At 36.3% G+C, this 14,263-nt stretch overlaps 1 protein-coding gene across 27 annotated transcripts in view; it reads right to left on the bottom strand.

The window, feature by feature from the left end:
- The window catches only part of ZBTB20 (zinc finger and BTB domain containing 20), a 767,438-nt gene that overhangs the window by 245,168 nt on the left and 508,007 nt on the right, over positions 1-14,263 (bottom strand). Inside the window, exon 7 of one of the 27 annotated variants that reach the window (XM_047874781.1) lies at positions 1,873-1,911. The exons of the other annotated variants lie outside the window; for them this stretch is intronic. The gene's annotated coding sequence lies outside the window, so the exon portion shown is untranslated. The remainder of the gene's footprint in view (positions 1-1,872; positions 1,912-14,263) is intronic. 27 annotated transcript variants of the gene reach the window in all.

Here is a 14,263-nt window from a genome sequence, read left to right as displayed (position 1 = left end):
GTGTTTCCTTTTCTGAAGTATAACTAGAGGTCCTAGAAGTCCTGAGTTTGTGTTAAGTTGTATTGAAACTACATTAATACTGTTAACTAGGTACTTTTTTTCTCAGTCCTAACAAGAAAACTTCCCATGGTAAGTGAGTATTCATATGTTAGGGACCTGGATTGAAAATCCATACTGGGAAAGATCTGTGAATGAAATGAAGCTTGCGTGAATTCATTCAACTTAGGAGTTATTGCTGGTCCAATGAGTCCAAGGAAGCAGTAGCTAATAATTCCATCCAGGGGCATTAATAGTTCCAGGATAGTCTCTTGGGTATAGGAAACCTGCATTATTTAATCTGAGCAGGACCTAAAGCTTGGCAAATCCTTCCATACCCATCCTTGGGTTGGATGTAGATCTCCAAGATAAGACTGGTTTGCTGGTAAACTCTCATCTTCCATGTTCCTTTCTTTAAAGTTCTGATTCCTGACAGATTCTCATTAGAGGATATCATCAAGATTATACATAGGTTGAGAGCGCACAGTATTTCTGTAACTAAAATGTTGCCCTAATATTGGTCTCTCTTACAAACCTCGAAAGGCCAATATGCTATTATCTAGGGTAGTTCAAGGGAAAGTTGACCAAATAATGCTTTAATGATTTAATTTATAAATGGCCCATTTCACTGAGAAGTAGAAAGGATCACTAAGAAATGTTTGAAAATGTAAACAGTTTTTGTTTACAAGAATTATCTTGTTTCTCCAACCTACTAATATTTCTTTTTATGTAGCTAAATCTCTATCACACTAGACTCATACATAAACTATGGAGACTTCACCTAGAAAGTCTTAACATATATATTTCTGCCATAAAATAGCAACAATAATTTTGGTCCACATACAACCAAAGCAAAAAAGAAATACCTCGAATATAATAAAGACTGTGTTTCCTATGCATATAGCTATATACTATAAAACCTACCAAATCAAGATTGTACAATGATGCCATTTATTTTGGTTTCATAATAGCATGTTTCAGAGATTCCTATTTTTTTTACACAGAGGGAAAAGTGACATCATATACACAAACAGAAAGGTGCAAGAGGCAAATGCAAGATGCCCATATACTGTCAACAAAGTCTTGCCAGTTGTAAAAGAATTTGACATGCTAATATCCCTTCATTCGGACTTGTTACTGAGATACCAAGAGAGTGATCGCTGGCAGGCACTGCATTTAAGTGCGGTTACTGAGGCCCCCAAATATTGACAGAGTGCCACATTCCAAGAAACTATTGATGTACACAGCCAGCCACAGCTCCAGACACCTCTCAGACAGAGTCTTTAAATGTCACAGATAAATGAATTTTCATGAAACTGGGAGAGAAAGGAAGAACAAGAAGAGAGAAAGAACACACATGAGAGGCAGGATAAGAAAAAAGAAAGAAGAAAATTGTTTCCATACCACTGGCATGAAAGTATGTGGCATCTCATCCCTAAAGTACCTGATAAACGATGTGAGATCAAACCTTCTGAATGCATTCTATGTTACCAAAGCACTTAAATGCCTTTAATAATTCCATTGGGTATTTAAAAAGTTAAGGCGGATACATATTTTAGAATAGCTTCAGTAAACTATTTACGAACAAAATAGGATTCAAATATAAATACTGCAAAACTCCATCTTAAAAAATTCAAAATAAAGGAACTACAGGCACAAATAATCATGAGAAAGTATCCTACATAGGTCTTCATGTATAGCAGAGGTTAAAAGTTAAGGTGCTATGATATTTGTTTTTTTGCCAAGACACAGATGTGTCTTCTGACAGTTTCCTTTCCAGAGTCCCACCAAAAGCAGTGACACCTAGTGGGTTTATAACAAGATATTAAAGAATACCTTCCTCCACCTTTTTCACTGCCCTTCCACAGAAAACACCTGCCAGAGAAACAAACATGAGGTAAGTCAGTTACTTGACACATGATTACAGAAATGAGCCATGGTTACAACTGCAACAACCAAGTGTTCTTCAGAAATCATGTGAAATGCAATATATTTTAAATGTAAATGAAGCTTTTTCACTTTGAAAGTCTTCCATCTGCTGAGGGCACCTTCTCTTGACCTTGATGCACTGTGTCATTAAAAGCAACCACATATTCAAGGTTAGAATATGGCTGGCTTGCGCATTTTCTTTTCTGTATTAGAGATGTGTGCAACCTCCACATTTTACATAGAGCAATCATGCCAATGCCCACAAACAAAATTCTTCCTTCAACTCAAAAGCACATAGGTTAATGTTTTTTCAACCTGCAGCAACATGGTTTCAAAAAGCTTCAACTGCCTTTTTACTAGCATTACAATAGGTCTTGGTATGAATTATTTTCCTGCATCTGGCTCTGTCTTGGGTAACTGGGACCTTAGCAAGCACTTGGAGAATAAAGTTACATAGCTCACATATTCAAAGGAGGATTTATTTTTATATCAACTTTTTAATGATTTCTTAGGTACTTTTCTTTCTTTATGTCAGGAGATAAAATGAAAGGAATCAGATTCCCTGCCATGGAAATAAAATTATTTTCTCTGGTTTTAGAGACCTATTTATTTATTGTTCTTGAGGTATAATTGACATACATTATTATACTAGTTTCAGGTGCACAACATGGTGATTTGATGTTTGATTTGATTGGTAAATGTCCACCACAATAAGTCTAGTTATCATCTGTCACCATGCAAAATTAATATGTTATTGACTATATTCTCTATGCTTTACTTTATATCCTCATGCCATTTAATTTACAACTAGAAGTTGGTACTTCTTGATCCCTTTCACCCATTTTATACCCTCAACCCCTCCCCTCTGGCAAACACCAACCTTTTCTCTATATTTATGAGGCTGAGTTTTGTTTTGTTTGTTTTGTCTTTTAGATTGTACAAATAAGGGGAATCACGTGATACTTGTCTCTCTTACTGACTTATTTCACTTAGCATAATACCCTCAAGATCCTTCCTTGTTATTGCAAATGGTAAGATTTTATTGTTTTTTTATGGCTGAGTAGTATTCCATTGTGTTTACATACCACATGTTTTTTATCCATACATCTATAGATACAGAAAGGTTACTTGTAAACAATGCTGCAATAAACATAATGGTACATATATCTTTCTGTGTTAGTATTTTTGCTTTCTTCAGATAGATACTTTGGATAGATAGTAGTGAAATTGCTGGATCATATGATAGTTCTATTTTTAATTTTTTGAGGAACCTCCATTCAGTTTTCCACGGTGGCTATACCAATGTACATTGCCACCAACATTACACGAAGGTTGCTTTTACTCCATATCCTAGCCAACACTTGTTACTTCTTGTCTTTTTTATTATAGTCATTGTAACAGATGTAAGGTAATATCTTATTGTGGTTTTGATTTGTATCTCCCTGATGATTAGTGATGTTGAGTAACATTTCATGCACCTGTTATCCATCTGTATATCTTCTTTACAAAATATTTATTCAGGCCCTCTGCCCATTTAAATTTATACTGTTTGTTTTCTTGTTATTGAAATGTACGAGTTCTTTATACATTTTGATAGTAATCCCTTATTGGATATATGATTTGTAAACATCTTCTCCCATTCAGTAGGCTGCATTTTATTTGTTGATGGTTTCTTTCACTGTGCAGAAGCTTTTTAGTTTGATATAGTCCCATTTGTTTTCCTCTGCCTTCAGAGTAAGATCCAAAAAGCATCACTAGGACCAATGTCAAAGGAGCTTACTGCCAACATTTTCTTCCAGAAGTTTGATGGTTTCAGGTCTTAGATTCAAGTCTATTCCATTTTGGGTTAACTTTTGTATATAATGTAAGATAATGGTCTAGTTTCATTCATTTGCATACAGCTGTCCAGTTTTCCAACAACATTTACTGAATGGACGGTCCTTTCCCATTGTATATTCTTGCCTCCTTTATAGTAATTAATTGGCCTTATATATGTGGGTTTATTTATGGGCTCTCTGTTTCATTGTTATATGTGGCTGTTTTATGCCAATATCATATAGCTTTTTTTTAAATTTTGTTTTTTTAATTTGCATCCAAATTAGCATATAGTGCAACAATGATTTCAGGAGTAGATTCCTTAATGCCCCTTACCCATTTAGCCCATTCCCCCTCCCACAACCCCTCCAGTAACCTTCTGTTTGTTCTCCACATTTAGGAGTCTCTTATGTTTTGTCCCCCTCCCTGTTTTTATATTATTTTTGCTTCCCTTCCCTTATGTTCATCTGTTCTGTGTCTTAAAGTCCTCTTATGAGTGAAGTCATATGATATTTGTCTTTCTCTGACTGACTAATTTCGCTTAGCATAATACCCTCTAGTTCCATCCACGTAGTTGCAAATGGCAAGATTTCATTCTTTTCAACTGCCGAGTAATACTCCGTTGTGTATATATACCACACCTTCTTTATCCATTCATCTATTGATGGACATCTGGGCTCCTTCCATACTTTAGCTATTGTTGATAGTGCTGCTATAAACATTGGGGTGCATGTGTCCCTTTGAAACAGCATACCTTTATCCCTTGGATAAATACCTAGTAGTGCAATTGCTGGGTCGTAGGGTAGTTCTATTTTTAACTTTTTGAGGAAACTCCATACTGTTTTCCAGAGTGGCTGCACCAGTTTGCATTCCCACCAAAAGAGATCCCCTTTCTCCATATCCTCGCCAACATCTGTTGTTGCCTGAGCTGTTAATGTTGGCCATTCTGACAAGTTTGAGGTGGTATCTCATTGTGGTTTTGATTTGTATTTCCTTGATGATGAGTGATGTTGAGCATTTTTTCATGTGTTGGTTGGCCATATGGATGTCTTCTTTGGAGAAGTATCTATTCATGTCTTTTGCCCATTTCTTCACTGGATTATTTGTTTTTTTGGGTGTTGAGTTTGATAAGTTCTTTATAGATTTTGGATACTAACCCTTTATCTGTTATGTCATTTGCAAATATCTTCTCCCATCCTGTCGGTTGCCTTTTAGTTTTGCTGGTTGTTTCCTTCGCTGTGCAGAAACTTTTTATTTTGATGAGGACCCAATAGTTAATTTTTGCTTTTGTTTCCCTTGCCTTCAGAGACGTGTTGAGTAAGAAGTTGGCTGTGGCCAAGATCAAAGTGGTTTTTGCTTGCTTTCTCCTCAAGGATTTTGAAGGCTTCCTGTCTTACATTTAGGTCTTTCATCCATTTTGAGTTTATTTTTGTGTATGATGTAAGAAAGTGGTCCAGGTTCATTCTTCTGCATGTTGCTGTCCAGTTTTCCCAGCACCACTTGCTGAAGAGACTATCTTTATTCCATTGGATGTTCTTTCCTGCTTTGTCAAATATTAGTTGGCCATACGTTTGTGGGTCCATCTGGGGGTTCTCTGTTCTGTTCCATTGATCTGAGTGTCTGTTTTTGTGCCATATCATATAACTTTTTAAGTTTGAAATCAGGGAGCATGATCCCTCCAGCTTTGTTATTCATCCTCAAGGTTTCTTTGGTTGACATAGTAGGGTCTTTTGTGGTTCTATATGAATTTTAGGATTATTTGTTCCAGTTCTGTGAAAAGTGCCATGGAAATTTTGATAGGGATTGCACTGGACCTATAGATTGCTTTAAGTGATATGGACATTTTAACCATATTAATTTTCTCAATCCACAAGCACAGAATACCTTTCCATTTATTTGTGTCTCCTTTAATTTCTTTCATAAGTGTCTTACAGTTTTCACCTCCTTGGTTAAATTTATTCCTAGGTATTTTATTCTTTTTGATGAGGTTTTGAACGGTATTGTTCTCTTGATTTTGGTTTCTGGTAGTTCATTATTAGTATATAGAAATGCAATAATTTTGGGGGTGCCTGGATGGCTCAGCTGGTTGAGCATCAGACTCTTGGCTCAGGTCATGATCCCAGGATCATGGGATCAAGCTCCAAATCAAGCTCCACACTCTCTTTCGCTCCTTCTGCCCCTCTCCACTCTCTCTCTCTCTAAAAAAAGGAACTGCAATAATTTTGTATATTGATTTTGTATCCTGCAACCTTACTAAATTCATTTATGTGTTCTAATAGTTTGTTGTTGTTGTTGTTTTGGTGGAGTCTTTAGGATTTTCTATATATATAGCATAGAATCTGCAAATAGCATCAATTTTACTTCTTCCTTTCCAAGTTGGATAACTTTCATTTGTTTCTCTTCATCAATTTCTCTGGCTAGGACTTGCCATAATATATTCAATAAAAGTCAGAGTAGGCATCTTTGCTTCGTTCCTGTTCTTAGAGGAAATGCCTTTATCTTCACCCTTTAAGTATTATATTAGCTGTGGACTTGTCATAGAAGGTTTTTATCATGTTGAGGTCTATAGCCCCTTTGTTGAGACTGTTTATCACAAATGAATGTTGAATTTTGTTAAATGCTATCTCTGCATCTTTTGAGATGTCATATGATTTTTATCCTTCATTTTGTTAATACATTGTATGATGTTGATTGATTTGGGGATGTTGAACCATCCTTGTATCTTGGAGTAAATCCCACTTGATCATGATGTATGATATGATGTCTTTAATGTACTATTGTATTTGGTTTGCTAATATCTAATTAAAGACTTTTGCACTTATTGTTAATCAGGGGTATTGGCCTATAACTTTCTTTCTTTCCCTTTTCCCCCTCCCCCTCCCTCCTCTCCTGTTCTCTCCCCTCCTCTCTCTCTCTCTCTCTCTCTCTCTCTCTCTCTCTCTTTTTTTTTCTGGTGTCCGTGTCTGCTTTTGGTTTCATGGTAATGCTGGCCTCATAAAATGAGTTTGGAAATGTTCACTTTTATTCTCTTTTTTGGGAGACTTTGAGAAAAATCAGTATTAACTCTCAATATTTAGTAGAATTCACCAGTGAAGCTGTCTGGTATTGAACTTTTGTTTTTTGGGAGGCTTTTTGTTACTAATTAAATTTCATTACTAGCAATTAGTCTATTCAGATTTTATTCTTCTTCATGATTCAGTCTTGGAAGACTGTAGGTTTCTAGGGATCTATCCATTTCTCCTAGGTCATCCAAAATGTTCACAGTAGTCTTATGTTCCTTTGTATTTCTGTGGTATCAGTTGTGATGTCTCCTCTTTAACTTCTAATTTTATTTATTTTCGCCCTCTCTCTTTTTCTTGGTGAATCTACCCAAAGTTTTGTCATTTTTGTTACCTTTTCAGAACATCAGCTCTTAGTTTCATTGATCTTTCATTGCCTTTTAATCTGTATTTCATTTCTTTCTGCCCCAATCTTTATTATTTCCTTCCCTCTATTAACTCTGGGCTTCATTTGTTCTTTTTATGGTTCTTTTAGGTGTGAAAAGTTGTTTATTTAAAAATTTTCTTGTTTCTTGAGGACTGTGTTGTTAAGAACATCTCCCTAAGAACTACTTTTGCTTCATTCCATAGACTTCAGTATGTGATATTTCTGTTTTCATTTGTCTCTAGGTGTTTTTTTTGATTTCTCTTTTGGTTTCTTCTATGACTCCATAGTTGTTCAGTAACATGTTGTTCAGTCTCCATGTATCTGTATTTTTTGCAGTTTTTGGTTTTGTTTTATAATTGATACCATTGTGGTCCAAAAAGATTTCTGATATGATTTCAGTATTCTTTAATTTACTGAGACTTTTTTTGTGGCCTAACATATGATCTATCCTGGAGAATGTTCGATGGGCAATTGAGCAGAATATTTATTCTGCTGCTTTTGGATAGAATGTTCTGTATATATCTATTAAGCCCATCTGGTCTAATGTGTTGTTTAAGGTCAATGTTTCCTTACTGATTTTCCTAATGGATAATCTAAATCTATTCATTGATGTAGGTGGGGGTGTTAAAGTGCCCTACTATTATTGTATTGCTGCAATTTTCTCCCTTTAGGTCTGTTAATATTTGATTTACATATTTTGGTACTTCTATATTGGGTTCATGTATATTTACAAGTGTTATAACTTCTTGCTGGGTTGATTTTTTTATCATTATGTACTGCCCTGATCCTCTTTGTATTTTATTACACTCTTTGTTTTAAAGTATACCTTGTCTAATATGAGTAAAGCTATACCAGCTTTCATTTCATTTTATTTGCATGGAATATCTTTTTCCACCCTTTACTTTCCATCCCTTTACTTTCAGTATGTGTGTATCATTACACCGAAGTGAGTCTCTTGTAGGCAGCATATAGATCGGTCTTATTTTTTTATTAATTCTTCCACTGTTTGTCTTTTTATTGGAGAATTTAGTCCATTTACATTTAAAGTAATCATTGATAGGTTTGTACTTATTTCCATTTTGTTAATTGTTTTCTGGCTGTTTTATAGTTCTTCTATCCCTTTCTTCTTCTTTTGCTCTCTTCCTTTGTCATTTGATGACTTTCTTTAGTGGTATGTTTAGATTCTTTTCTCTTAATCTTTTGTGTATCTGCTATAAATTTTTGCTTTGTGGTTACCATGAAGCTTACAGAAACAACTTGTATGTATAACAGTTTAAGTTGATAACATTCTAAAGCTCTATATTTTAACTCCCTACTGTTTCATGTTTTTGATGTTACATTTTATATCTTTTTATTTATGTCTCTCCTAACTAATCATTATAACTTTAGTTAATTTAACTATTTTGTCTTTTGACCTTCAGAGTATCTTTCTAAATGATTAATCTGCTACTTTACTATATATTTATCTTTTCCACTGAGAGTTTTAGTTTCATAATTTTTCTTGTTATTAATTAGTGGTATTTCTTTTTAGCTTAAAGAAGTCCCTTTAAACCTTGATAGTAAGCCAGTTTAATAGTGACAAACTCCTTCAGTTTTTCTTGTCTTGAAAACCCTTTATCTCTCCTTTGCATCTGAATGATAACCATGCTGGGTACAGTATTCTTGGTTGGAAGTGTTTTCCTTTCAGCACATTGAGAATATGTCATGGCACTCTCTTCTGGTGTACAAAATTTCTACTCAGAAATCTGCTGATAGCCTTATGGGGTTTCCCTTCTATGTAACTTTTTCTCTCACTGCTTTTAAGATTCTCTATTTGTCATTAACTTCTGACATTTTAATTATAATGTGTTGGAATGGATTTTTTTTGGGTTCATCTTACTTTGAACTTGCTGGGCTTCCAGGACATGGAGGTCTGTTTCCTTCCCTAGGGTAGGGAAATTTTCCACCCTTATTTCTTCAAGTAAGTTTTCTGCTACTTTCTCTCTTTCATTTTTCTGGGACCCCTATAATGCAAATGTTATTCTGCTTGATATCTTATAGATCCCTTATGTTGTCTTCATTTAATTTTTTATATTTTTGCTGCTCTGTTTGGATGAGTTCCATTGCTTTGTCTTCCGTCTTGCTAATACATTCTTCTGCTTCATCCAGTCTGCTGTTGAATCCCTATAGTGTAATTTTTCAGTTCAGCTATTGTATTCTTCAGTTCTATGAGTTCTGTTTGGTACTTTCTTATATTTTCTACACCTTTGCTGAAATTCTCAGTGTGTTCATCCTTTCTTTCTCCCTGTTTGGTGGTCACCTTTAATGACCATTGCTTTTAATTCTTGACCAGGTAGATTACTTATTGACCTATCATTAAGGTCTTTTTCTGGGGCTTCTTCTTTTTCTATCATTTGAAACATTTTCTCTTCATTTGAAATATTATCTCATTTTACATGGCTCTCTGTGTTTGTTTTTATGTATAAGGCAAAACAGCTATCCCCCGCAGTCTTGAAGGAGTGGCCTTATGTGGGTAATCAACTTCACCCTTAGTTGATTCACCCTTAGGGAAAAGTTTAGCTTTTCCCTAGTTCTTGGTTGTGTCTGAAACATTTGTGATTATCTAAACCACTTGATTTTCTTGATATGTTCCTATTGTTGTAGGTATGCCAAGACCTGTCAGTGTTCCAGGGGAGGAATTTAATTGAGCACCTAGTTTCAAGATGACTGAAAGCCAGACCCTCACTCAATAGCTTTTAATGTATATATGGGGTGCTTGGGTGGCTCAGTTGGTTAAGCATCCAACTCTTGATTTCAGCTCAGGGCATGTTCTCATAGTTGTGAGTTCGAGCCCTGTGTTGGGCTCTGCACTGACAGTGTGTAGCTTGCACCACAAGGCTAGAGAAGATAACCACGTTCATTTGGATTCTGTCAGATATGTCACCTTGTAATCTTGAATAAGAGTGAGAGCAGGTAGCAATAATACCTCTATTGGCCTATCCTTTTTAAAGTTAAATATCAATTTTGGGAGTGCTTGGGTGGCTCGGTTGGTTGAGTATCAGACTCTTGATTTCAGCTCAGGTCATGATCCCAGAGTCATGAGTTTGAGCCCCAAGTCGGGCTCTGTGCTGACAGTGTGGAACCTGCTTGGGATTCTTTCTCTCCCACTTCCTCTGCCCCTGCCCCCACTCTCTCTCAAAATAGGTAAATAAATCTAAAAACACACAAACAGACTAAAGTATATAAACCTATACAGTCTTGTGGGCCTGCAATAATAATCCCTGCTGCACTCCAGACTAGGAGTTACAGGGGTGTCCCCTGGGCAACAGGTGCAAAAATTAGGGCTCCAAATGAGTGTATATGTTCCTTTCTGGAGTCTTGTCAATCTGTAGTGAGGCCAAAAGGTTGTACAAGGTTGGTGTTTTCTTGTTTACATTCCTTGGGAGTACCACCTTAGCTTCTAGATATTGGGAAATCTAAAGCATATCCTTTAGGCTGAAGCTCCAGGCTAAGTATGTAGGCTTTTTTCACAGGAAGACTGGGATTGTGTTTCATTCTGCTGTCTGTTCAGTGCCCTGGGGGTGGCAGACTGTCAAGAACTGTCTTTCTGATTTCATGGAGCTCAAGAATGCCAACCCCCTTGGTCTCGAGGGCCAGGAAATAAAGGGGCATCCCCTGTGTGGATTGGTGCATCCATTGGCTTTAATTAGGCAGCTGGAGACTGTAAGAGCAGGCATTCTTGCCAGCTTCAGAAAGGCAGCAGGTAAATGTCTTGACTGGGTGCACCCATGGACTTCAAGAATGCAGGAGAACAGTGTCTTATCTGTGTGCAGGTGCCAACTTTAGGCTAGGAGCATATTGTGACTGTTTGTGCTTGCCAGCCCCACAGCCTGGGAGTAAGATAGTGTTGAAACCACCTGCACTCTCCTGCTCAGCAAGACAGCAGGATAGTGCTGTGACCACTTGCCCTGCCTGTCTTATCAAAATGGTTGGAGAGTGCCATGTCTAAGCTCACTTGCCTGTGCCAAAAGTGTTGGTTGAGAGTGTAAAAATAGTGTCCATCAGGGCCTCCATCCCCAGGCCGTGTTTCAACTGTCCCCTGCCCCTCCAGCATATGATTTTAAATCAGCAAATAAGTGTCCTTCATGCATAGTCCAGGTGCTTTTCAAACTGCTATTTTTTCTCTGGGTCTTGGGGCAAATGAGATAGCATGTGAACCCTTTAAAAAAGGTCAGCCCTGATGGTTTTCTAAGCCAGAAATTTTGGGGGCTCATCTCTGGTGCGGATCCCAGGAGTTGGAGCATTTGAAGTGGGGCACCAGCCTCTCACTCCTCTAGAAGTGCCTGACTGATGTGATCCCTTCCTACTGTGGGTTGGTACACTAACAGTGGGGTTTTTGGTGAGACTATGTCTCTGCCTCTCTTAGCCATCTCAGTGTGATCATTTCATCCTTTGTTGTGGAGATCCATTAATTTAAGTTTCAGATCTTTCCCAGAGGGAAATGATCCATATGAAACTGTAGATTTGTTGTGCCCCGCGGAGGAAGTGAGCTCAGGATCTTCCTACACTGGCACCTTGCAGAAGCCCAAAGACTTTTGTTTTGAAGACAAAATGAGTTTTAACTCAAGGGAAATTGCAGTAAAATCTCAGACACTGTAATCAGTGACTGCATTAAAACTCACTAGAAGTATGCCAACTTCCATGTGAGGCCACAATTCAGCCAGGATTACAAAGAAACATTATCCACTTTGCTTGTGGCCATTCTGACATTTTATACTGTAAAATTATAGATCAAGGCAATCATCTCTAATATGTTACACACAAATATACACACATACATACACAAACATACAGTGATTTTTCTTCTGTGATCATATAATAAACAGAAAGTTTTTACTTTACTCCAGGCTAAGGTCTAGCAAACACATACAAAAAGCATATTAAATTTTTCTGATTATAAATATAATAGTGTTCACCAAATATTCAGTGACTGGTTAAACAACTGTGGTACACCCTTACAAGAAATCCTATGAAGTTGCCCAAAAAAGGTAGATTGATATGTTATATGACAAGACACATGACATATATGATAAATCCTCTTGCATGAATAAAATGAAGATCTATGTGTATATATACTGGCATATACATAAATATTTTTTTCTGGGAAGATATACAAGACACTTTTGATTGGAAGGACAAGGAGAATTATATATTTTTATATATTATATAAATTATATCTTTTATTTATATTTATATTTATTATACATTTTTCTATTGTTTGAATTTCCAATTATATGCTTAAAAATAATGCCAATAAGAACACCTGAGTAATAAGGTTATGGGTAATTTTTTCTCTCTTTTTCTCTGTATTAAAAAACACATATTTTAAGAGGAAATATCTCTAAAATATGTTATATAAAAGTAATTCATGTTATAAGAAATTTGAAAGTACTAAAAAAAGAATTTAAAAAACCTTGTAATTCTCTGGCTCAACAATAACCACTGTTGAATTTTTGGCGGGTTGTGTTCAGTTTGTGCAGTCTTTTTCCCCTCCACTTTGGGGAAAGTAGAAAGATTCTTTTCATTCTTTTAGGTGGAGGGACCTAAAAGAATGAACTGCTCCATGAACTGTTCTGCTATCTATCTTTCTGTACGCCCTCCATCAGTACACTGTTTTTGATTGCTAGGATGCTGTTGGAGCATCACAGGCTATATGTGACACTTCTCAAAATTGCACAAGTAGTCCTGGTATTGCTTCCTGAAACGCATGATCCCTGTATCACTTCATAATACTATCTGGCATCTCATTATAGACATCTTGTGATCTCTATGGAGTTGGAAGCAAAAGTATCCTCATCATGTCCCACAATTATTATAGTGTTGGCACCAAAATAGTTTCTGGAGGGCTCAGAAGTGCTCTGTTTTTCTGAACATATAGAGATGCTTTCCTGCAAGGTACTTGGGCCTTAGAATTTTTTCAAAGGTAAGGACGTTGAAAGAACACAGAGAGGTGACATACTTTGTGTTATTTCTTAGGCAATTGACTTCTAGATTACAACACCTTCCAGTACTTTATTTTTTGAGGATAATTTTCTGAGGTAGGATTTTAACCCTCTCTTCCATGCAAACACCTAGGTGTTACCATTCAGCTTTTAAGTACCTTATCCTCTTTTCAACAAATTTAAGAATTATCCCACCTTTGTTGTTGCTGTTATTGAATATAAGATAATAATGATAATCATTATTTTTATTATGGCTAACTTTCATTGATTTTTTTTATATGTTGGGCAGCCTACTTACATTATTTTTATTTAATTCTCAAAATACCACTATTGTTGTTGTTATTTTATAGATGAGAAAACCCAGACTCACAAATGTTGAAAAACTTGTCAGATGTCACAAATTCATTAACAGGCAGATGAAGACTCACATCTGCCTTGGGCTGATTCCAAACCTCCCTTAAGATCACTTTTCAGATTAAGTTTACATGACTCCTTACTCAGAAGTGCAAACTATGCCCACAGCTTTCCTTTTTGCTTTCTTATCTTTCTATTACTGTGTGTGTGTGTGTGTGTGCACGCATGTGTGTGTGCATGTGTGTGTGCAAGACAGAGAGAGAACTCCAAATAAAATACTACAAAAATTCCTTCTTTAAGACTCCATTTTTCGCACCTCTAAAATGGATAGCAACTATCTCAGAGGTTTATTATGAAGACCAAATGAGATAATATACATGAAAGCACTTAGTACACCTAAAATAAAACATTATCCTTATTGCTATACATGTTTCCCTCCTTTGCATAATGGATGTGTTCTGGAGAAGGTGATTATGGAAATGTATAGGCTTAACTTCTATTATCAAATCACAGAGCAATTACATTATAAAATCGTAGAAAAAAGATTCCCAACAGATTGTGATGAAGACTTGATGTAAGGCAGGGGTTCAGGTAGAGGTTGTGCCTCTGAGTGTTACACTGGAAGCATTCTGTGTGGTGGCATCACTTTCCAAAACCCCTATCTCTTTCTCTGCAGCCTCCAGATAATTCCTGAATCTAACTCATCAGTTTCCAGAGATGAT

The sequence above is a fragment of the Prionailurus viverrinus genome, chromosome C2 (genome assembly GCF_022837055.1).
Source record: "Prionailurus viverrinus isolate Anna chromosome C2, UM_Priviv_1.0, whole genome shotgun sequence".
In the NCBI taxonomy this organism is placed as follows: domain Eukaryota; kingdom Metazoa; phylum Chordata; class Mammalia; order Carnivora; family Felidae; genus Prionailurus; species Prionailurus viverrinus.
This window is presented reverse-complemented; position numbering and strand designations above follow the sequence as displayed.